Below are 24074 nucleotides of genomic sequence, written 5' to 3' on the forward strand. Positions count from 1 at the left end.
AACTTGTTTAAAAGGAAAAAAAAGAACTAGGATGGAGGAAAGGGAAAGGGAAGGAAAAAGGGAGAGAAATGCGAGTTAGTTATACTATTAGTGTCTCTTAGCAAATTGAAAAGGAAGGTTTGTGCTAATATTGATTGGAGGATCTTTTACGCTCGGATCTTGTACTCTGAGTAAATACTTTGAAGATGACAATATCCAATGTATTAATATCATCATTCTCCTAAGATTTTGTTATGATGGTCTGTTTTACCTTTTTTTCCATAAAATGAAAATATGGGTAGCAGTCTCAATTAGCTGCAATGTTGTAGACAGAAATGACACAGAATCTGGCCTGAGATGCCATCTCAGTCCATTTTCAGTATTATATCTAAATACTACACACTGGGTGATTTATTTTAAAAACAGAGGTTTATTTAGCCCATGCTACTGGAGGCTAGAAGCATAGTAATTGGCTGGGGTCTTCTTTCTGCATCATAACAAAGCAGAATGAACTATACAAGCAAGACAGAGCCAGCATGCCATCCCGGATCTGTTCTGCTTCTGAGAGAGCTCGTCATGTCATGATGGAGCCATGTACTTGTGACCTCCTCTGATCCTAATGACCTCCTAATGTCCAACTTCCCAATATTGTCAACATATGGACACATTCAGAGCATAGACAGATGGTAGGTAGAAAAGGTATAGGATGTCCCAGAAACTAACCCTGCTCATGTGCAGTTACACAGGAAGCCCTGAAGAGATAGGATTCAGAAATCACCCCTTCATATGGTCCCATGTCTGAGGCCAGTTGAGACTACAACTTTTTTTTAATATCAGGAGGACATGGTTGACTATGAACAAAGCCCCTGACCACTAGCATCTCATACAGACTTGATTTGGAATCCTTTGCCCACCCTACAACCATGCACCACCAACCAATCCTCATGCTCTTTGTCACTACACTCTTCTCATTCACACTTAATTCACCTGTTAAACTACAAAGTGTCTTACACAGAGAGAATTTATTTGTTGCACATGGCATTTCCTACCTGAGGTCATAATTGTGTTACACTGTGGTTGGCAAACTTGCCACAAACGGAAAACGCATAAGCAAAGATAGAAAGGGAAAGAACACAAGGTATATCTCATTTCAAAACCACTTAGCTATTAGAGACATATCAGAAAAGTCTTCTATTTATGAGGTTGCACTATACAGGGAGCCAGGCAAAAGGAAAGGTGCTGACTGGTACTTGAGTTGGTTAGAGCAAGGTGTTAATGAGACCAAAGTTAGAAAGATAATTCTCTACCCATTCACTCAAAAAGAAGCTAATGATTCTGTGTTCTGCACAAAGGGAGCCATCAAGTCCTGTCTATTCACTATTGTGGTGGACTCTGTAGATCAGAAAGCAATACAGAGCAAGGTGTAAATAGCTCAGTCCAAACACTGCCACCCAGAGAGATGCTTAGGAAGGAAATCAAGGCCTATAGCGTTATTCAGTCCCTAATTCACCCTCACAAATGCCCTTTTCCACTGGTTTATTGGTCACCACTATGGCAAGTACATTTCCAGATATATAAGTTTCTTCTAGCTCTATTTTTTAGGGGGGTACTGGGGATCAAATTTAGGACCTTGTCTTGCCAGGCAGGTGCTTAAGCGACTGAGCTATCTCCCCAGCCCCTAGCTCTACTTCTTCCCCCTTTTCTGCACCATTTCTCTCATATATAACGCTGACTCAAAATTTCTACTTTCTTCAGGATTTACATTGCACTTGTGGCCTCTTCTACCAGGCCCTTCCTAAGACTTCAATCTTCTTGGTGTTCCCATTGTCTTGACCCTGGAACATTAACAGAGCCCTTCATTTTAGCTCTGGGATTATTTCTTCGACCTTGGCATAGTACTAGGTACATAGTAAGTTCTTCTTAAATGTGTGTGTAAGAGATTAATTCCAGTCACATAGGATGGGAATAGGGTGTGGCTAGAAAGAACAGCCTTGGACTTTCCTTTGGGGTTATCTATTTAGTGTTTAAATATTTTATCTTTTCAAACAGTACACCTATATTGTATTAAACAGGCACTGTTGAAGTGACAGGAGGAGAAAGAGCTGGGGTTAGCCTTTGATTTTCTAATAGTCTTAGACTGGAAGAAACTATTTTATTCTACCAGGCAAGAGAAGAACTATTCATAAAATTGAATCCATTATTTAAATAACTGGACTAAACAATCTGGACAAAGATTCATAGACATTTGAAGAATAAAATAAAGGAATTGTCATCTCCTGACCCCTGTCATTTTCTCTCTTCTACAAAATCTGGTTAGTCACTGACGTAGCTTCTTCCTCTAAAATGTTTCCCATGTCTTCCCCCATTTTTCTTTCATCCTCTATTTGGACAGGTACAGATAGATACCTTGCCTTGAGCCCCTCTTGAGCTTCTTCCATTCTTTAATCCTCCTTATCAAGTCTAACAATTGACTATTAAGCCATGAAATCCACCACCCCTAGACCCCAATATCTTAACGATGAAGTCTGAACTTAGTATGGCTTTCTCTCTTGGACACAAACCACCTTTGCACTAATTTCTCTGCATGGCTCATCCTCCAAACATGTCTAACTGTTCTCCAGGCCCCAAACATAGAGCAACTTTTCACACATCCTTGTCTTTGCCCTCTGCTCTCTCTGCTTTGGTACCTCCCTGCTCCTACTGCCACTCATCCTATAGAAAGCAGTTTAAAAGTCACTTAGGAGAAGCTTCTCCTTCATCTCCTCTTCCCCTATGCCCTGGCTCCATGATCAGCTTCCTTACAGAGGAACATCACAATTCTTTCCTTACACTTTGTAAAGCTCAATATCCTGTAGAGGTAGGGACTGGGTCTTGCCTCTGTATTTTCAGGACCTGGACTCAAAGGAAGGGCAGCACACACTTGCTATATCTTCACTGAGAGCATTTAGGTGGATTTCCACACCATAAAGTCCAGCTTCCAACCTGTCCTTCACTTTGCTTCATCCCTGTGCTTGTATCATTTGCCTTCCTTAATATACTCATAAACAATAAGACATTCATGAAAATGAGACACTAAGACACCAGCAACAAAACAAAACACTTTTAGAACAAATATAGCATCATGACTTATTGAATTTTCTTCACTTTTCCAAAACCTGGTCAGTCACAGGTCTTCCAGGTTTAAAAAGTCTCCTACATCTGTCCTATATACATATGCAATCCTTAATCACTAGCCAATACTTACCTGAGGAAAACCAAGAAAATTCTATTGACCGAAGCTTAATTTTTTTCTAATTCATGGCCTTATCCCATTCTGAAAACCAGTAACTACAATTCTTTCCTCTCAGTTCTCCCTGGTATTGCCATACCTACAAGGCAATTTGATACAAAAAAAGAGATTTTTGGATTGTGAATCCAAACACAAAGCTTTTAGTTCCACCTCTGTCACCCATTGATGGGGTTGCCTTCGTCAAGAGTCTGTCCCTCTTTAATTATGCAATTCATTTACTATTGTCATTTTTTAAAGTCAACTGTTAAAAACCCATATAATAAATAAAATTTGAGCTGGTCTTCCATGGGACAGTATTTTCTGAGGAATCTCCTAACTATAACATTTGGAGTCCAGGTTACGACACTTCTACTTGCTTTGTCCCCATTCTTTTTCATCTTTTCCCTTTCAAATCTGCCCATACCCAGCCTGACCAAAGCTTTGATATTTTATTAGAATTTATTTCACTACTACCTTCGTGCCAAGACCTCCTACCAAAACTAGAAGGGATGAATATAAAAAACCTATTTCCTTCCCATTGTGTTCTCTGGCCCTCTCCCACATGAGGATGAACTATTTGGAGAAGTCAAAATGCTTTTGAATCGAGTTCCCTAAAGTAATATGCACAAGGATTTAATTTTGGTCTCTAGGTCCCTACATATGAGATCTATAAATGAGACGTGTTGCTACAATCCATTCCATTAGGAGAGGCTGGACTTAGACTGAGAACATCTGTAAGAACTGCAATCCAAGAACAACAGCTTCTGAATCAGATATGAAATATCAGGTCAGTCACAAAGCTATGGCTGTGTTTTCCCCATGCACACTCACACATGGCCTTTTGCGGAAATGGAAATGCTATTCCCCTCCTTTGCTAGGTTTGGTAAATAATGAATCTCTGTTTGACACACTTTCTTAGGTCTCAACTTCTTTTCTCTCTGTTCTTATTCTGATTCTCTCAACGTCTCAGAACACCTAGCTGGGCAGGGTGAAGCCAATGTCTCCGGTGAATCTTTTCAAGATAGTGAGAGTCAAAGCTGTAACCTGGGAACACACAAGGTTTTTGTAAAAAGTCCAGTATTCACATCACACCTCAGACCAATCAAACTGGAGGCTCTCAGATTGAGACCAAAGCATCAGTATTTTTTAAGCACTGAAATGATTCCATTGTATAACCAATATTCAAATCACTGTTTAAAGCAAATTATATTTGAAACATGTAGAGCCTTCTGCCTTATCCCCAAACAATATGTTGGAAATAAGGATACAAAAGACTTCCTTCTTCAAACTGAAATTTTCAAAATACTCAGGTTCTGAGACAAAGACTTGTCCTCTAGGGGCAGGGAGATAGCTCAGTAGAATAAGTGCTTGCCTGGCAAGTGCAAGGGCATGAGTTCAATCCCTGGTTCCACAAAAAAAAAAAAAAAAAAAAGACTCGTCTTCCTAATCAAATTGTACAGCCAAAATTTTATCAACCGGTATCTAGCATATCAACCTTTTGGTCCAGGAAGCATTTAGTTGTGAAGGATCACAGGAAGCTGAGAGAAATGTATAAGAGCTCAGTGGCAATAAGCCAGGGCTGAGAGAGGTTGCTTCTGGTATTACAATGAAAGACCCCACTCATATTTGGGGACTCATTTCCTCATCTGTAAATAAATATGAAGACTGGTGGCTAATCACTGTTATGATTTAGATGTAGCCATCCCTCAAGAACTCCCATTCTCCAAGGCAGGAATTTTGGAAAATAACCAAATCTTGGGGATTATATAGTTAACTTGCTATGGGGAAGTAGAGTCTTATCACAAGAGGTGAATCTTCCTCTTCTGTTTTCTAGCCGCCATGATGTGAGCAGCTTTCCTCTCTCTAGGTCCTTCCACTGTGCCATTTCTGTGTCCTGCCAAACATGGGCTGAAACTTCTGGAACTGTGCTCCAAAATAAACCTTTTGTTCTTTAAGTTGTGGGTGTTGGGTGTTGTGTCCCAGCAACAAGAATGTAAGTAAGACAGATTTTTGTGCTAGGTAAGTAGGGTCGTGGCTGTGAGCACCTGCCTGTGTCATTTAGAAGACTTTTGAACTGGTTCATAGGAGGAGTTTTAAAAAGTTCAGCTATGCTGGCTAGAGAAGTCCTTGAATGTTATAAGCTGAATTTGATGTGAAAAACTAGTCAGAGATCAGAAGACCAGAGTGTTGAGAAAAATTCAGGCTGTTGAAGACCAGACTTACAGGTTTTAGCTGAGAAAAAACTCCATTGGCAATTGGACTCCAGGCCATGGGTGTTATGTTCAGGCAGAAAATTTGTCTACATTTTGCTCATGTCCTAACAATTTTGGTGAGACGGCATGTAAGGATAGAAGGACTGATTAATCTGGTGAAGGAAATTTCAAAAGGTATCCCCACTCAGGCTATAACATGGGCTTCCTGCTTCTTTTAGTGAGATTTACACTGAGAAAAAGAAACAAAACCCCTATTTATAAAGCTCACAATTTTCCCAAAAAGAGAACACTTAGAAAGTAAGAAGAAAGGAGAGATTGGATGCTAAGCAGATTAACATTTTGAAAAATCCACAGGGAAACTTAATTCTCTTTCTCCTCTTGCAAGATGGCAGGTGAAAAAACTGAGAAGGCAGACACGAAAAACAAGAAACCCAAAATCAAGAAGGCTTCTGACAGCGGTACTGGTAAAAAGGGTAAGATGAACGCAAAAATGTCCAAGAAGGGGTAACCTCACTGCAGCTGGAATCCTGTCCTGGTTAGAGGAATTGGTAGATACTCCTAATCTGCTATGTATCTCAGAAAGGCTTTCTACAAGGGAAAGTACAGAGCTGCTAAATCCAAGGTTGAGAAGAAAAAGAAGAAGCAAGTGGGGTCATTTCAAGATGACTCACTCATCAGGGCACTATAGCTGACTTGCGGGGGTGGGGCGGGGTGTGTGGAGTCTAATTGGAAGAGGCCACCTGGTGTTTGGCCTGGAGGGCTGTATCTCCCTCTCTGGCTTCTCCCTTCTCTCTCTGGCCACCATGATATGAGTAGCTCTCCCACTCAGACCCTTTCACCACGCTGTTTGTGTGTTTAAGCCTGACAAACATGGAGTAACACTTCTGAAACTGTGCACCAAACCAAACCTCTCCTCCCTTAAATTGCAGGGGTTTGCTGTTTTGTCTCAGTGATAAGGAAAGTGACTAAAGCGATCTTTTCAGGTGAAGGTTATCAATTTGGCCAAAATATTGTAGAACTGAGGTTCACAAACTTAACTCTTTCTGGCTGAAAACCACATTGGACAAAAACCAAATCAAGCTTAACAGTTAGGTTCAAAGTTAACCTTATAGGAAAATTGGGTTTTTTTCTGTATTTTTTAGGGAAGGGTCTACAGGGTGTTGAGGATCTCACTACTAGATCAGACTCATAGTGATTCTCCTGTTTACAGCCTCCCAAGAGCTGGGATTACAGGCACAGTCACTATGCCCAGTCTCATTCACCCTCTCAGTGTGCCCCAGAGGCTGGGCAGGCAAGGCAGGCCCAGTGATCAAACTCCCAGCCCCTGTGCCTGCTTGCAGGTGCTTTAATCCACTGAGCTATTTGGCCGGCCCCTTAGAGGGAAATTTGATTGGTTCAAAATCCTATCCAGTTTGCAACCAGGATCAACGCAAGAATTAAATTCATGAACTGAAGTGCCACTATACATAAAATGATACATTCCCTACCTAAAGTTAATAAAAATAGGAAACACAATCATAAATAGCAGTAAATAAACATTTCCCTTTTAAGAATTTCCTAGTATTTAGAAATAAAACTGAAGACACTTTGAGGGTGAGTCAGCCAGTCAGAGAATCTCCACTTTGACATTGGATAGTACAATAGAGAAACTACTTCCTGTCATTTCAGCCATTACAAGGCCACAAAACTTTCTGCCACGTTGGGGAATGCAAATCTTTCTGAGCCTCCTGTTCTCTTTCCAGTGTAACATACTGAGTTTGGCCATAAGATTACTGAAGGCCTCCAGTTGCAGGGACCATTTTCAGTACCTGGGTCTGTATTATTAGTTCTAAATCATTTGAATCAGCTTGGGCATGGTTAGGCAGTTTTTCCCCTTTTATGAAAGCTAAATGAATGATCTGATGCTCAGAAATATGCTCTTGCTTGATTCATTGAAATAATTCATGTTGGGAGGTAGTCTCTACCTCAGATTTCACATACAATTATTTCTTTTGTGTATTCTATCTTTGAAAGATGCTTACATCTCTTAAACACACTCTTCCCTATCTAACCCCATGGCCAATGCCCAGATTCAAGCTCTCTATTCTTAAGGAAAGCTGTGCTTCACAAGAGATATCTGTGAGCAGGCAGGGAACAGCGGGGACACACAGCTGAACAGTCAATAGAGGAGTGGAGGGCTTTTGGAAAAAGCAAACACCACATATCCTTTACCTCACAGTCCAGGCCCTCGTTATTTCTTCCCCAGGCCACTGTAGCAGCCTCCTGATGTGTCCCTTTCCCTCTCCAACCATCTAGCTTTCTTGAATAAATGGTACGTACAGAGCACCCTGGTGCTAAACATAAAACACCCTTGTCTTGCTTCCCAGAATCTCCCCAGGTAACAGAAGAGACACAGGTAAGGACTCTATTTCCACAGCGTGGTGAGTTTGGGGCCACAGTGTCAAAAAGGAAGATGTGGCACACTGTGGACTGAGATCAGAGCAAAAAGAATGGCGTGAGCAACAGCCTAAAACAAAGAAAGACTATGATTCATTTTTGAGCTGCAAGTAGCTCAACATAATGAGCATGAGGGATAAAAGCTATGAGGACCAGGGACTTATCAAGTAGGAGGGAGCCAAAGCCGTGAAAAGATACAGATCCATGTGGCAGCAAGGAATTTAGATTTTTTTCCCCCTAGTCCATGAGGTACCAGTGGAGGTTTTAGGCAGAGAAATCACCTGGTCATACTTTAGATTTAGAGACCAAGCGTGGGGACAAGTGAAGCTGATAAAGAACGTTCCAAAAGCCCAAGGGAGAAAATCCGAAATCTGAATAAAGGTGGTGTGGTGGCTTGTGTTTAGAGGCTCCTTCCCCAGAGCCTCACACTGTCCTATAGGTGAGGCATTTTCAGAGGTTACTAGATCTAGAGTGTGTGACACTGCAGTTGATTCTGGAGCAATGTTAGGATCAAGAGCATTGGGATTAAGGGTGTGAGTTCTACCCACTCTAAGTAGCCTGGACAACATATAAGGGCTAGAAACAGTTGTGGTCAACCCTTGCTGCTTTGCTGCCTTCTGCAGCCACCACGAACTGTTTTGCCCCTACTGTGCCTGTCTGCCATGCGACCCTTCCTTGGAGCCAGATGATTATGGATTGAAACCTCTACAAACTATGAGCCGAATAAACTTTTACCTCTTTATCTTTGGGTATTGGATTGTCTTTTTCAGCAATAAGAGAAAAGTAACTGAGACAGAATTTGTTACAGAAAATAGGGTCATGGTTGTGACTATATCAGACCATGTGGTTGAGGTAGCTTTGGGACTTGTTTGTGGAAAGAGTTTGGAAAGGTTCTGTTATGGTTTGTATCTAATTATGCCCTCCAAACCCCATGCAGTCATGGGGAAGACTTCTAGACTTTGGGATTAGTTCATGATCCAGTGCTGGAATTTTATGGGTGTGAGTGCTATACCTGGCCTGGGGCAGAGAGCCTGAATGCAACATTAGGGAGACAGACTTGCTCTTGGTAGCCATTGTTACCGCAGCTCCTCCCATTTCCTCTTGCTCTTTGCCACCACCATGAAAGGTTTTTCTGTGCCATGTGTCACTCTGCCTTGGAGCCAGCTGATTATGAACTGAAACCTCCACTAACTGTGAGCTAAATAAGCCTTTCCTTCCTTCATTTTGGGTGTTGGATATTTGTCCCAGCAACAAGAGAAGAGTAACCTGAGACAGGTTCCAAGATACCAGATGAAGAATAGAGCTGAAACACATTAAGCTGTGCTTTTGGGAGATTCTCATCAGGGATAAGACCAGAATGCTGATAGAAATTCTGCCAGTAAAGACCAGTCTCAGGAGATTTCTGCTAGGAAGAAAAATTGCTTTAGCTGTTGGCCCCCAGATGATGTGTTTTATGGCTTGGCAGAAAGTTTGTCTGCATTTTACTTGTGTCCAGAGACTGCCTGAGACTGAAATTAAGGATGGCAGACTAATTAATCTGGCAGAAGAAATTTCAATGCAATCTAATGTTAAAGTGGCGGAATGGCTACTGTTGGGAGCTTTTGAACAAACTTATGTTGAGGATCAAGAGCAGAGCACCCAGTAGAATGATTTAAAACATTTTAAGATTGGCTAAAAAGGAAGCTTTGGTAAAGTGGAAGCCTACAAAGATGGAACAGAGGAGAAATTAGTGACTCAAAGGACTAGCAAGAAAAGTCCAAATACTTAAGAAGAAAACAGAGAAGATGGCATAAGGACATCACAAGAACTAACAGTATTCCAGCCTCTGCAGCCTCTGAGATACAAAGGTAAAAGAAGTTGCTTTGAGAAGACAGCCCTAGAGCACCATATTTTACAGTGGTGGCAGCCTAGGGAAGCTGTCTTCCAGATTTGGCTCATAGGCACGTGCCCTACAACCAAGAGAGAACCCCAGGACTTCTGCAGCTGGCAGGAGGCCCTGTCATCTTCTACATGGTGCTGGTTTGGAGCACATGCAAAATGCAAGGGTTTGGGGCAAGAAAGGCTTCCACCTAGATTTTAGAAGAAAGCCTAGGAGGGTGAGCAGTGTGTCCCTGAGAAGGCAGTGTGAAGTGGTGGGTGAGTGTAAAGATAGAAGTTCAGTGGAGACCCTGGAAGTTTGGAGCCACCAGAAATGTAGATTGTCTGAGGGAACCTGCAAAGAGGGGACAGAGGCAGCCCCAGGGAGAATCCATGGGAGCTACAGTGGATGGCATGGCTACTCACTCTCTTTGGAGTCCGCTACTTGCCACAGATCGCAGGAATGCTGGAAGTGGAACTGTGGGATTTAGTGCTCACCCTGTAGCATTTTAGTCTTGCTTTCTTTCCACTCCTTGCTGTCCCTGTTTGTAACTTATGGAATTAAAATGTCTATCTTATGCCATGAATATTAGAAGTGTTTAACTTTCTTTTCACTTGTTGTACAGGGGCTTCCAGCTAAAATTTGTCTTAAGTCTCAGAGGAGACTCTGGTTTTGAACTTTTCAGCAATGCTGCTGGAACTTGCAACTCTTGGAGATGGACTAAATGTCTTTTGCACACATGGATGTACATTAGTCTCTGAAGGGGGAGGGTTGGGATAGTCTTGCTTGTGTTAAATGCCTCCAAAAGTCTCATGCAGGAGGTGGGGGTTTTTTCAGAGGTGGCTGGATCTAGAGTGTGTGACACTGGAAATGATTCATGGTGCAGTGCTAGGATCAAGGACACCAGGATTAACGGTGTGAGTGCTGTCCACTGGAAGGGCTTGAGTAAAATAAAAGGAGCATAAAGGTGTTATTAAGATCCTTTACTTAAACCTTCTGTCCACCAATAACTGTTTCTCCTCTACAATGCCTGTCTGCTCTGTTACCCTGCTTTGCAGCCAACTGATTATAGACTGAAACCTCTAAAACCTGATCTAAATAAACCTTTCCCACTTTAACTTTGACTGTAGGATATTTTGTCTCAATAGCAAGAGAAAATTAATGAAGACAAGAGGTAAGGGTGAAATGAGAAAGAAAACAAACTTAAGATTATGTGACTGTGTTCCTGACTCTTCCAGGAATATGGGTCTTGTTGTTTGTTTTTCTGTTTAGTGAAGTCTAGTACTGTCCTACCTATTATTAAAATATCTCTGAAGTCCTTACAAAATGTCCCCAGATGTATATAATTTCATATTTTGTAGAATGTTATTATTTATATTATTATAAATATAATTATAAATATATTTGTATATACATATACATATATCACCTATATGTAGGCTGCAGAGGCTGGAAAATACAAAATCTTTTATATATATAGAGGAAATTGGCTCAGAGAATTTTAATTGCCCAAAGCCACACAGAAAGAGGCAACAAACATTCTGGTACTCAGCTTTTTCTGACTCAAAGTCAAGCGTTCTTCCCCCCTCTGCCAGGTAGTCTCAGACTCCTTATTTTGCTTCTTTCCTATTCCCAGCAGAAACATGGCAGTCATACCACTTGCCAGGGTACAATTTCAGCTCAGAAGGCAGCTGTGGATAAAAGCCCAGCTTGGGAGTCTGAGCAAACTGAGTCTGATTTCTTGAGCAATCACCCTGCAGACTCAATCTCATCATCTGTCACCAGAGGGCAATGACGTCATTCAGAGGGATTGTTGTAAGGGTTCGGTGAGATCACAACCCCGCCCTGTGCAAAGTCTGGCACAAAGTCTGCCCTCACAAAGCGGCATGCTCTGTTTCTCTAGAACAGTCACGGAGCTGTGGAGCTACACCCAGAAGAGATGCTCCATATTTAATACAGTCATATGCTAGTAGAAGTGAGAGACAGACATAAACCACGAACTGAGGGAAAAAAATTAACATGACTGTGCTACTGCTCCTGTGACCTCTAAGGTAGTTTGCCTTCCTTCCTTCTGTGTTCCTGAGGTCACTGGAAAGAAACACCCTCCAAGCCCTCCCCAGGCAAGCTTAGTACTGAGCTCACCAGAGGTTTGGGCTAAGCTCCTTTAGAGGGCTTTTTCTGCTCTGCTTTTTTTTTCCCCCCCTGTCTCCTTTCACGCTAGAATTAAGAAACCTGTAACTTGCTGTTTATCTCATTATCTCCTGCCTTGCATTTTAATGTGTCGCCTCTAAAAAGACCTCATTGATATTCTGGTTATGTAAGTGTTTGTTTGTGTCTCTCGGGAAAATTTGCTGCCGATCTTCCAAGTCGAGCACCAGCGTCCTCGCAGCTCAAAGTCGGTGCTCTCTTTTGTGTAAAATAAGTGGAGATGGACTGAAGATTTTGCATCCGAAAGAAATCGTAAATAAAATAGCTGAAGAGTTTCCACCCAAAATTATGCACAAAAAGGCAGGTGAAAAATTGGGAATCTTCCCAGCCTGCTGTGTTATTGTCGATGAATAATTCAAGCTTAAAAGCTCTTAAAACGACACAGTTACCTGGTTTTCCAGATAATTAGAGACCCCGACAAAAAGGTTTTAACCTAATTTAACCAGATAATTAACCAGATCGTCCAGAAAAGAGCAAGCTTTTGATCCTGCCTAGATTATCCAGTTTCATCATTATTAGGCGGGGGACAACCTTCTCTATTGTTGCCACGTAGTTTACGTTGTGGACGGTTGAATCAAACTTTAAATGAACAGGTGATGTGAAGAGAAAAAAGAATTGTCTTACAAATCTGTTACTCTTTTCAAGCATTACGAGGGGTGGCTTCCTTCCTACAAAGCACATTGGGAGGCTGAAAGAATCATCCACATTTTTTTTTTTTTTTAATTCTCACCATTAGGAGGAACTAGATAGTGTGGATTCCTGATTTTATTGTTTGAACAAATTGAATTATTTAAATAACAGCTTGCTTCCAATGTCTTTGCTAGTTAGAAGATAGAAGTAGATACACATTTTTTATCTACTTGGCAACAGTTACTAGAGCTCATTGAATTCTCTCATTCAACAGCATCTACTTCTTCAGAACAATCCACTAACCTGTGTGAGCGACTAGTCATTGCTGATAGAACTTGTGTTTGCTAAGTACAAAGCATGCGGCAAGTCTCTAAAATTTATCATTTTGTTTAAACCTGGGAAAGGTCCTTCATGGAAGGTTTTATTATTCCTATTTTACTGATCAGAAAAACAGAGGTTTTGAACAGTGACGCAGCAGGGAGGGGCACGGGCAGCCTGTAGACTTAGGCTGAGCTGAGTCTGGAGAGGATGGTGTCTGCGCATGCGCAGGGTTTACCCACATAAGGTGCTGTTACATAACTACGACTCTAGGGCCGGGGAGATGGCTCAGAGGAATAAGCGCTTCCGTGGCAAGCGAAAGGCTCTGAGTCAATCCACGGTCCCGGGAGGAAAAAAAAAAAAAAATTCAAATCTTTACTAACTTGCAGCATTTCAAATATCACACTTTTAAATGTATGAAGCAGGGTTCTTCCTAAGAACAATCACCAGAAGAAAAGAAGATAAAGGGCCAGCCAGAAAGCTCAGCGGATTAAAGCGCCTGTTTAGGCAGAGCACAGAGACGGGTTCAATCCCCAGCATGCCGTGCCAACCCCGCCCCCGGGACGGGACGCGCTGAGGTGGCGATTGAGTATGGCGCGTGCCTGTAATCCCAGAGTTTGGGAGGCTGAAAACAGGAAGATCACTATGAATTCAATCTACTTAGTGAGACCCTGTGGACCCTATACTAAATACACACACACACACACACACACACACACACACACACACACACACGAACAAGAAGGAAAGAAAGAAAAACAAGATCTGCCATACCTTCTAACTACTGCATTAAGAGGCAAATAAAGGCAGGAAAATTTGGTTGTTAAAACAATGGTCACTGGGTTTAACATGGACTCAATTCTAGATATGCTGTTTATCAGTCGTATGATGTTGAGCTAACTGTGCTTTCTAATTTCAGCATTCTCCTCTGTGAAGCAAAGGGCCATTGCAACTATTAAAAGAGCTGAGCTATGCATAATATTGGGTAAGCACTTAATAAATTGTGATTTTTAAACATGAAGTAGAGCAATCATTACTGGGAGTGAGATGAACGATATAAACAATCCTTCATCAATAGCCAATGATCTGGATAATTTAACTGCGGGCAGTTAACATTTATGTATCTGGGTACTGTTTAAAGTGCTTTACATGCGTTAATTTGTTTAATTAATACTTACAATAAACCTCTGAAGTGAAGGTCCATTATTATGTCATTTACAGATGAGAAAGTTCCTTCAACTCTGAAAAAAGGAGAGATTAAAAATAAACAAGTCCAAGGTCACAGGCCTTGTAAGTATCAGAGCTGTGATTTGAATCCGAGGCACCTAGCTCCAGACTCCACCATTTTGGAGTTAGAATGGCTCCTTTGCCTCCCCCAGCAGATGCAGAGCAGGGTGGTTACAACAGGCACAAGTCCTTCCAGCCCTGTCAGCGTTGCCCTCCATCTGGAACAGGTCCTTGGCCTAAGCTTCCCTTATGTGCCCAGCAGTAAGGACCTATCAATCAGGACAATGACATAGATGCAAATTATCACTGTCACTTCTTAGGCTCAACCATTTATTTTTGTCCCCTTAGACTTGTTGAATCAATAACAAGAAACAAAAGCTAGTCATATGTATCCAGATTCTAGACATCCTTTTAGCTGGTAAAGGATATTAACAAGCGAACCTACTTCGCCTTGACAAGAAGTAGTGGAAGAGAGCCAGATGTCCCATTAAAAGCCCTTTCTAACCTAAATGAGTTTGTGACTATGTGTGTTTATACATATGAGGACAAAACATACTGTGAGCACCATCTCTGCTAGTGTATAAGCTGCCCCAGGAGAATGAGGCACTTCAGGAGGCTAATTGAGCACTGGAGGCTGTCCGATGGGTGGAGGGGAGATGTGGAGCCCCCAGCCCCGTCAAAACACACATGCACACCCATGTCTGCACACATACACACGCTCGTGCCTACACACCAAGAGAAACCCTGTTAAATTCTCTAAGCAGGTCAATATCACCCAAAAGTAGATCCAAATAAACTTTATTTTGCTTCTACAGACAAATTATTTTTGTGTTTTCAGGAACCTGGACTTTCAGATGCCTAAATAAGTCTCAGAGTTCTCATTCTGTACAAGGATCCCCCCAGGCCTTATGAGCGATCTCTCTGCTCTGCCTGCTTCCACCTCGGAATCCACCACCACACAGATACACCCAGGTTGCCTTTAGGAGCCTCCCTGTCCCAGCTTTTGCCCTTCTGCAGCTGAGTAGAGAATGCTCAAAACAGAACATAAGGGTGGAACTGAATCCTGCTAAAGACCAGCCCCATATTTTGTATAAAGATGTTATTTTTTTCATTGGTTATTTATTATTGTTGGCCTTTTTGGATTAATTATGGCGCCGTTTTTATAAGTGGCAGGAGCAATCTGTCACCCAGAATTACACAGCAGGCCACCCAAGCTCTGGGCTTCCTGTTATCCTGCTGTAAATCAGTGTAACTTGCAGGAAAGCATGCCACAAGGCACCGATGGCCAGGCTGTCCCCATCACAATCAACGCAGTGCCCATTGCTCCCCTCTTCTCACCCCCAAAGGGTCGTGAAAGAGGATTTGTCCAGGAATGCCACAGCCCCACAGTGAGCTGACTTTATAAAGAGGCGAGGTGAAGTAACACTTTTCTTTTTAATACCCCATGGTGTTGAACTGAAATTGCAGCCTGCTCCTATTTTTCAGAGGCCTCCTTGGTAAGAGAATGTTTTTTATCTGGAGATACAATGACTGTGCCCCATACCCTGCAGTTCCCATGGAGCCCTTGCCAAAGCCCATGAATGCTTGCTTTATGAATTGGTCTTGCAGGTGTTCAGGGGGTATGTAATCACTAATGAATAGTCGAAAAACACAGAAACTCTCCACAGCCTCTGGCACAGAGAGCTGCGGGCTTTATAATTCTGTGAGAAAACACACATGCAACCAGAGCTTTCCCTGGGCTTCAGCATTGCCTGAAGCCAAGTATTTGTCACAGCCCATCCCTGGGCTGGTGGTAAGGCCCAGAAAGGAAGAGATCTGCAGTCACCCTGTGGGCTGCAAAGTTTGTGGGTCTTATACAATTTTCCTGCTCTGATTTGGTGCAGACATGATTGTGGCTAAGGGGATGATCTTAATGCACAGTTCATTTATGTAACCCCAGAGGCTGGACCACCTGGCGTTCTTACGTGACCTTATAGACTGAGGCCCAGGTGGGCTAGCTGGCTGGGAAAGGAGGCGTTCAGAGGCCATGACCAAATGACTTCAAGCAACGTGCGTATATCCTGGGCAGCAGTGGCAAAGAGGATGGGGTGGGGGCGGTCCAGAACTACTGAGAGTCAAAAATAAAGTATTTTTCTCAAGCAGGCTGGGTAAGAAGGAGAAGAAGTGGGGGGGAAAAAAATAACACCGTGGGTTTCCTTTGAGGTGCCATAAAGCAAGAGGCCTTAAATCCATTGAGAATCTACTGTTATCTCTACTCAAGAAGTTACCCAAGACTTAAGGATAATGGAGAGGAAAATCCCTATTAGCACATCTAGCTCATCCTGCCCAGCCTCAACACAGGCAGCAACAAAGCTTAAACGCTGCATATATGGGAGGAAATGCTTGTTACTCTCTTCACTTCCCTCACCTGCCTTTCCTCTCTACCACCATGAGAGGTTCTCTCTGAACTGATAACTAGGAAGCCCTCACCAGTGGTAACTAGATCAACTCCAGCCCTCCTGAAGCCTACAACGAACTGAAGAACCTTTCTGAGAGATCAGCTTCTCTGGCAGGTTGAAAGTGCAGTGAAGTCTCTTGGCCAATACAGACATCATCCCCAAGTCTCTTGGCCAATACAGACATCATCCCCAACAGTGGCAAAACGAAAATACAACGCTGGCAGGCTGGGTAAAAACTGAAGCCTACTGTGGAAAGAACAGAGCATGAGGTGGTAGTGTGTGTCTCCTCCCACAGCTGAGAATGGCCCGAACACCTGACACCAAGGGTGTGCCGGACTGAGGTGGAAAAAAGGAAGGGCTGGCTGGCCTGGCAGGGTATGGCCTGAGAGGAAGGCTTCTGGTCTACAGTACGGGGGTCTAAGTGTCCTCTCTTCTTGTCCAAAAGTAGCTGCAAGGCAGAGTTAGGATCAGAGTTCAGAATCTAAGCCCTCACCTGCCTGGAAAGCATGAGGTCCAGAGGTCAATTCCTGGTACAAAAGAAAGGTAATCTACCAAAATCTGAGCCCCCAAAATGGCTCTTAAGCATTGAATATACTGACATCTGCACTTAAAGAGTAGAAAGAATTTCAAAATAGGGGAACTAAAAAGAGAGCCAACTCTTAACCACAGAATAGTTGCCTCCATGAATTTTCATGTTTGTCTTAATTTAGGTGGCATTACAATTTTCTGTCACCAACACTGACTCCTGAGATGTCAAAACTACCCTATGGACCAGAGGTGTATTTGTTTGGTTTAACCCAAATCTATGCTACCATGAACAATTTATTCAGCAAATCTTCACTGAATATTTTTGGTCCATACACTGCACTAGATATTAGGTAGTTGGGGTAAACAACCTGGACAAGAGTTCTCCTCTGAAGACACTTGCACATATCCACCCTTAAAGAATGAGTTTATCAAATTATTTTCTGAATGCACGATTTTTACAAAAGAAGGAAACTAGAATAGGACCACTGGAAGAGGAGAAGAATTGGAATAGGCTGCCCCTGGAAGGTAATATGAATCAACAAAGATGGCCAGGCAGTGGCCACTTATCCAGGAGGATAAATTTAACCTGTTTCTTCATTCACTGACCCATTCAATGATTGTGATTTTTAGCATCTCTTCAGAGCCAGATACTGGGAATACATTGATGAACAAGAGAAATGGAATCCCTGCCCTCAGAAAGCAGATAAGCAATGAGACGATTCCAGGAAAATGTGACTTGTGCAAGTTGAGGTAGGCACTAAAAGGACACATGTGAGGGGCACACAGGCCTGAGCAGGAGTGAGGGGAGAGCAAGTGGGACAGGGAAAACTCTGTGTAGGGAGCAAAATCACAGAAGTGGAGGCAGAAGACCTAATATATCTCAGGATGAAGATAGCAAGTAGTCTTAAAACAAGAGTAAAGTAGTACCCCTCCTTTATCCACAACTTCATTTTCCACAGTTTCAGTTACCTGCAGTCAACCATGCTCTGCAAATGTGAAGGGGAACATTCCAGAAAGAAACACTTGTTATGTTTTAGAACATACACCATTCTATGTGACATGATGAAATCTCCCCTTGTCCTTTTTTTTTTGTGTGTGTGTGGAACCAGGGATTGAACTCAGGCCCTTGCACTTGCCAGGCAAGTGCTTATTCTACTGAGCCATTTCCCCAGCCTTCTCCTTGTCCCTTTCCATCCCACTTGAGACAAGAATCACCCATTGGTCCAGAATATCCACACTATGAAGCTACAATATCCTTCTCAGTCATCAGATCAATTGTTCTGACATTGCAGTGCTTATGTGTGGGCACCTCGCTAAGGTTCCAGGTACATACTGGGGGGACTTTGAATGTGTCTTGGAATGGATAGAGGGAGAATACTGTGCTACTTACTGTGCTCCCAAGTTTCACATCTGAGAGGTAGAATATAAATATACACCCAGAGAAAAAGGAGCATCAATACTTGTGGGTCTAAACCTCAGGTCAGTAATTTTCCTGCTGATGGCCAGATGGTAAACACTGTAGGCTCTACGCTACAAATAGTTCACGTCACTTATGGTCAACAATGTCACTGTGGTAGGAAAGCAGCCATGGCCATTGGTAGGCAAAGGAACACAACTATGTTTCAATAAAACTTTATTTAAAAGAAAAGACAGTAGGTTGGATTTTGCCTGCAATTTGTACGTAGTTGTTCAGCCTCTCTTCCAACCAAAGGGTTAGAACAAAACCAAGGAAACTATCTGGTAAATTGAGCCTCTCTAGTGGAAGATAATACTTGTGGCAAAAGAACTCTAGTCCTTGATCAGGCCACAAACTCTAGGATATTGTTTCTGAAGCAGCTTCCTCATCTACAAAATGAAAGAGTAGAATGTGATGGTCTCTAATGCCTCTTTTGCAAAGTCTAGAGCAAGGCTACTTATTTGAGAGTACAGGGATACCATGGAGTCTTTGACTGTGTTTAAGGATCCATGAACTTTAATATTACATTTTTGTTTTCATTTATTTCCAACAAAAATGCAGTTGCCTCAACTATATGTTTATGCAACAAGCCACAAAAATTATCTTCAAACAGAAATTTTCATGCCATGTTACAGTTGGTATAAGTGAGGACATCTCAAAATATCAACTATGTTCATCACTTCTTGGAATTTATGGTAGCTATTCAACCTGCAACCATTTATTGCTATTAATGTGTTAATAGAGAAAGACATGTATTTTTATATTGCAAGTTGAGTTTCTTTATTTGATAGTTGTATTTCAGTCTAATTGACTTTTCTTTGTAATCCTATATAATTTATTTTGCTCATTAAAACCAGTATTTTGAGAAGGAATCTGTGGCTCCCCAAAATGGTTAATAACCTGGTGTCCAGAAAAATGCATTATTAATTTATACCTATTACATTGGAAAAATATTTCTGCTGAAATGTGGCAAAGGAGTACTTTCTTACATATATGCTGAACATGAGAATTTTTATAACCTTTTAAAAAGTCATGCGACAATATTTACTAAAGCTTAAAAATATATACATATATTCTGGAATTTAGCTTGTTGTATAAAAATACTGGCCTCAAAAAAAATAATAGATGGATAAGCACTGTTTATAGTGCTTAAGAAAGAACACACCTAGAAACAAAGAGAATATCTATGGTTAAATGGGTGGCTGAGAAATAGTAATAAATCCACATGGCAGAATATTACATGGTCCTTGAAAAGAATGAGTAAGAGCTATATTAGGTACCCCAGAATTTCCAGGAAGTATTGCTGCAAGAAGGGAGAGGGTAATACTATTTTATTTTATGTAACTAAAATGAGCTGTCCCAAGAGACATTCCGAATGTGTATGATGCCATGCGTTTATAATTATGAGCATAGAGAAAGTTGAGGGAAGAGATATCTTAGGATGCTCACATATGTTTCAGGGAAGGAAGTAAAGCATTTGGGTAAGTAAGTGAAAAGAGAGGGAGCTAAGCATAAACAGAAGAAAACACACAGCTACCATTGCTGAGTATAATAGGATTGCATTGTTGTGTTGATATGACAATATATTTGTATGACTGAAGGAAGAAATAATTCTCTCCATGTGTCAGAGAATCTGCCTTCTCTGGGACCTAACATTATCAGTTAACTGTTACACCATTCAGCCCTTTTTTAGAATCCTTCTTTGTTCAAAACTGAACCCAACATCTCTGGCAGCTTATTTGGGAATTTAAAAGATGAATCACAACAGTCAACATGGTTCTATTTAATAAGTGAAAATCTATTTTAATACAAACCACTAATTCATTCATTCCCAAAACCTGTCCAGTGCCAAGGATTCTGAAGAAAAAGAAGCAAAATATACAGGAAGGGAAGACAATTTTCCACTCTTCTTCCTCTTTAGATTGTTTCTTTGCTGGTGCTAATTAATGTCCAAGGCGTATTTTTTCTCATTTCCTCTGTTCACTCCTATGTCTGCTCACAAATTCTCATAAGATAAGATCAGAGCTCTGCACACCACAGATACTCAATAGAGGCTAACAGAGCCATGAATGCGGATCCACTTGTCACACCTCTCAAGGTCAGAAGGGACGAACAGTGGCTCCAGCCAGGCGCCATCCTGCCCAGTGACCTAGAAGTTCAGGAATCTGATCAGGCCACTCTGCAGAGACAGCCATGCCACCAACTGCCCATCAGTTTCTATTCTGATGGCCAAGAAAGAGAACAAAAGAAGTGAAACGCCAGCAGCTTTCAGTCTCTCCTCATCCAATTCCATGGCCCTTTTGTTTCTACCTATTCAGATATAGGCTAGGACCTAGTAACCAAAGCAGTCTCAGTCTCTCAAACTGCTATTCTGAAGCCTCAGAAAGAAAAGGAAATCTTTTAATTTTCCCTTTACATGAAGTAGAAGATGAGGTCTAGACACAGTGGATTCTCTCTTACAGGTGGCAGCTACCACTACTCAATAATAATTGTAATTTCTTATCACCAATGCCACACATTCTAGAATGTTTCCTTCTACCTGCAGAATTCTGTGAGACACAGGTGCTGTAGCTAATATTATACTAACATCTTGTGAGGAATCTGGAGCTAGAGATGACACACTAGTCATATGAGAAGTAGGAGTTGAACCCACATCTCAGACCTAGGAACACAGAAGCAATCAGAGCTATAAGGCAAGCCATACAGGAGTGGCCATTTGAACAAAATAAAATATGAAGAGATGAATCTGATTTTATATTTTTGCTTAATGCCAATATTTTAGAATATCATTTTATTATGCAGCCAATATAGAAATTTTAGGTAAGTTATTTTACCTTTGCTGAGATCTAGTATATACTTTTCTTTCCTCTCTTGTGTTTTGTTTCGTTTTGTGGCTGTACCAGGGATGGAACCTAGGACCTTGCACTTGCCAGGCAGGTATGTATGCTGCTGAGCTATCTTCCTGGCCCTCTCTCTTGATTTTTTGTACTGAGAATTGAACTCAGAGATGCTCTGCCATTGAGCTGTATCTTCAGTCTTTTTTATAAGATAGGATCTCACTGAGTTGCCCAGACTGGCACTGAATTTATGACCCCCATACCTTAGTCTCCCAATAACTGGCATTATAGGCATGGGCCACCCCTCTCATTTAGCGTGTACTTTGTCTTCAGAGGACATCTGAGAATGCAATAGCTCCATTCCAAGAATGCAATAGCTCCATGTGGCTGATGACTACTGTATAGAGCACCATGCAAACACTTCAAGTGAGACAAATAAGACAACGGATTGCATTCATAAATCAAGTGAAATTCTCTTTAAAAAGGAGAAATATCTATTGCAGGTATGTTTCACCAGAAAGGCAGCTGAGAAGGCTAGCACTCACCCTTCCTGGGCCCCCAGGTGAGGATCTGAAGCCTCTGATATTTCACTGTGTAGGGGTCACCCAGGAAAACAGTATCAAACCATCACCAACAGAAGCAAAGCTTGGGAAGGTTATGGAGAGGCTGTCCCCTCCAGGGTGGAGGCAGGAACAAACACCCAGGGAGCTTATGAAGCCTCTGTCAATAAAAAACCGGGCTGCACAATGATTTTCAACCACTGTGAGCCCTGACAGGAAACTGACCTAGTAAACCAGACAAATTACTGCTGCAGCTTGGCCAGCCTTCCTCCCACTGCAACCCCCAGTGAAACTCCAGCTGTTTGGAAGCCATTTCTGAGCTTTCTAGAAGACAAGAAAGGAGGTTTGCAAGGAGGACATGAATGCTCCATACACCCCAAACAACAAGCCTTGGAGTTCTAGGTCACTGTCACATTGAAAAGTAATGACACACGGGTATTCAGTGGAGAGCCCTCAGTGCTACCTTGCTGAGTGATTCTGAAGCTGGTTGCTTTTCTACTCTGGCCCTTCAGTCTCCCTGACCAGAAGTAGCCATAGTGTTGCCCTGTCCTCTAAGGCCAGCAAAGTGGTGAGTTCCTCAGGTAGCAAGAGGCCACTCCTTGGCATGATATTTAAATGAAATTTGGATAAGGTGGTCTGTGAGCTCACATAGAAATCCTTGGGATTTGATTTCTGACAAGGAGACTGCAGAGACATTAAAAAAGCAAAACATCATAAAACAAAAGTTATACTACAGAAGTCTAAATCTCAGGTAAAGGATCTTGTGGAAATAGATTTGAGAGGTATCAGCAAAACCCAAGTGAATAGGAAATAGCCTTTTTGGCTAAAGTTCATTTCAACTCTGTCCATTTTGAAGATAGGAATTCTAGGACCCTGCTTCATAATTATAAACAGAAAACTGTAAATGTGAAAAAAGGGTTGTCAACTCAAAGTCTATTGAAATAGGGGAGGAGAGATTATTTGAATAACACTAGACTAGTTAGTTAGAAGTCTTCAGGTAAGTCACAGCAGCACTCTAAGCCCACTTAGGTATAGACAGAACAAGTAAAGACTTCTTCCTCTTCTGATGTCATCTTGATCTATTTCAGAATCCTCTGCACATTCAGTGTGTTCCAGAGGGACTTTAAGACTCACTAAATAGACATACCAGTGCCTCTTTCCACATAAGAAAGCAAAATGATTCTGGCATTATTTTCTCCTGGTTTTCATTTATAATACCAAGAAGCTAGGGATCCCAATTGTTAATTCTTTCAAGTATTACCTGTGCGATTTGATTTTTGTTCATGAACTCTTTGCCTACCCCTATATTTTCAAGAGTTCCTCCCACTTTCTCTTCCAGAAGATTTAGTGTTTCTGTTTTAATGTTTAGATTTTTAAATCCATTTTGACTTTAGCTTAGTGCATGGTGATAGACCTGGGTCAAGCAGTTAAGATAGATATACAGCTACTTTCTCGTAATTCAATGAATAGAGAGATTTGTACTAATAGTGTTTGTGGACAGGATATCTTGTCTGCATCTCATACTATGAATAACCACTAAGAAGACAACAATATGCAATGTATTAATTACTGAAACTGTCCTACCAATTGATTTTGAAACTGTCTCATTGCTATTTGTTTCTCAATAAAATTATTTTAAAAAGAAAAAAGAAGAAGAAGAAGAAGAAGCTAGGGATCCCATGCTATGGAAAAAACAGAAAGGAGGGCCTGCCAAATAGCTCAGCGGATTAAAGTGCCTGCAAGCAGGCACAAGGACTGGGGTTCAATCCCCAAGGACTGCCATGCCAGCCCTACCCTGGGGGCCATGCTGAGACATCGATTGAGACTGGGTGTGGTGGTGGGGTGCCTGTAATCCCAGCTCTTGAGAGGCTGTAAATAGGCAGATCACTATGAGTGTAATCTAGTAGTGAGACCCTTAACACCCTGTAGACCCTTCCCTAAAAATACAAAAAAAAAAAAAAGAAAGAAAGAAAGAGAGAAAGAAAGAAAGAAAGAAAAGATCAGAAAAATGAGTAGCAGCTAGGAAAGACTAGAAATGATAGAGGGGCTGGAGAGATGGCTCAGTGGTCTAAAGCACCTACTTACAACAAGCTTAGCAAAGCATCAGGGACCGCGGTT

At 41.7% G+C, this 24074-nt stretch overlaps 1 pseudogene; it reads left to right on the forward strand.

Annotated features, from left to right (window-relative positions):
* Positions 1 to 5845: 5845 nt before the first annotated feature.
* The window catches only part of LOC101577603, a 19729-nt pseudogene continuing 1500 nt past the window's right edge, over positions 5846 to 24074 (forward strand).

This window comes from Octodon degus, unplaced genomic scaffold, assembly GCF_000260255.1.
Source record: "Octodon degus isolate 3935 unplaced genomic scaffold, OctDeg1.0 scaffold00080, whole genome shotgun sequence".
In the NCBI taxonomy this organism is placed as follows: Eukaryota; Metazoa; Chordata; class Mammalia; order Rodentia; family Octodontidae; genus Octodon; species Octodon degus.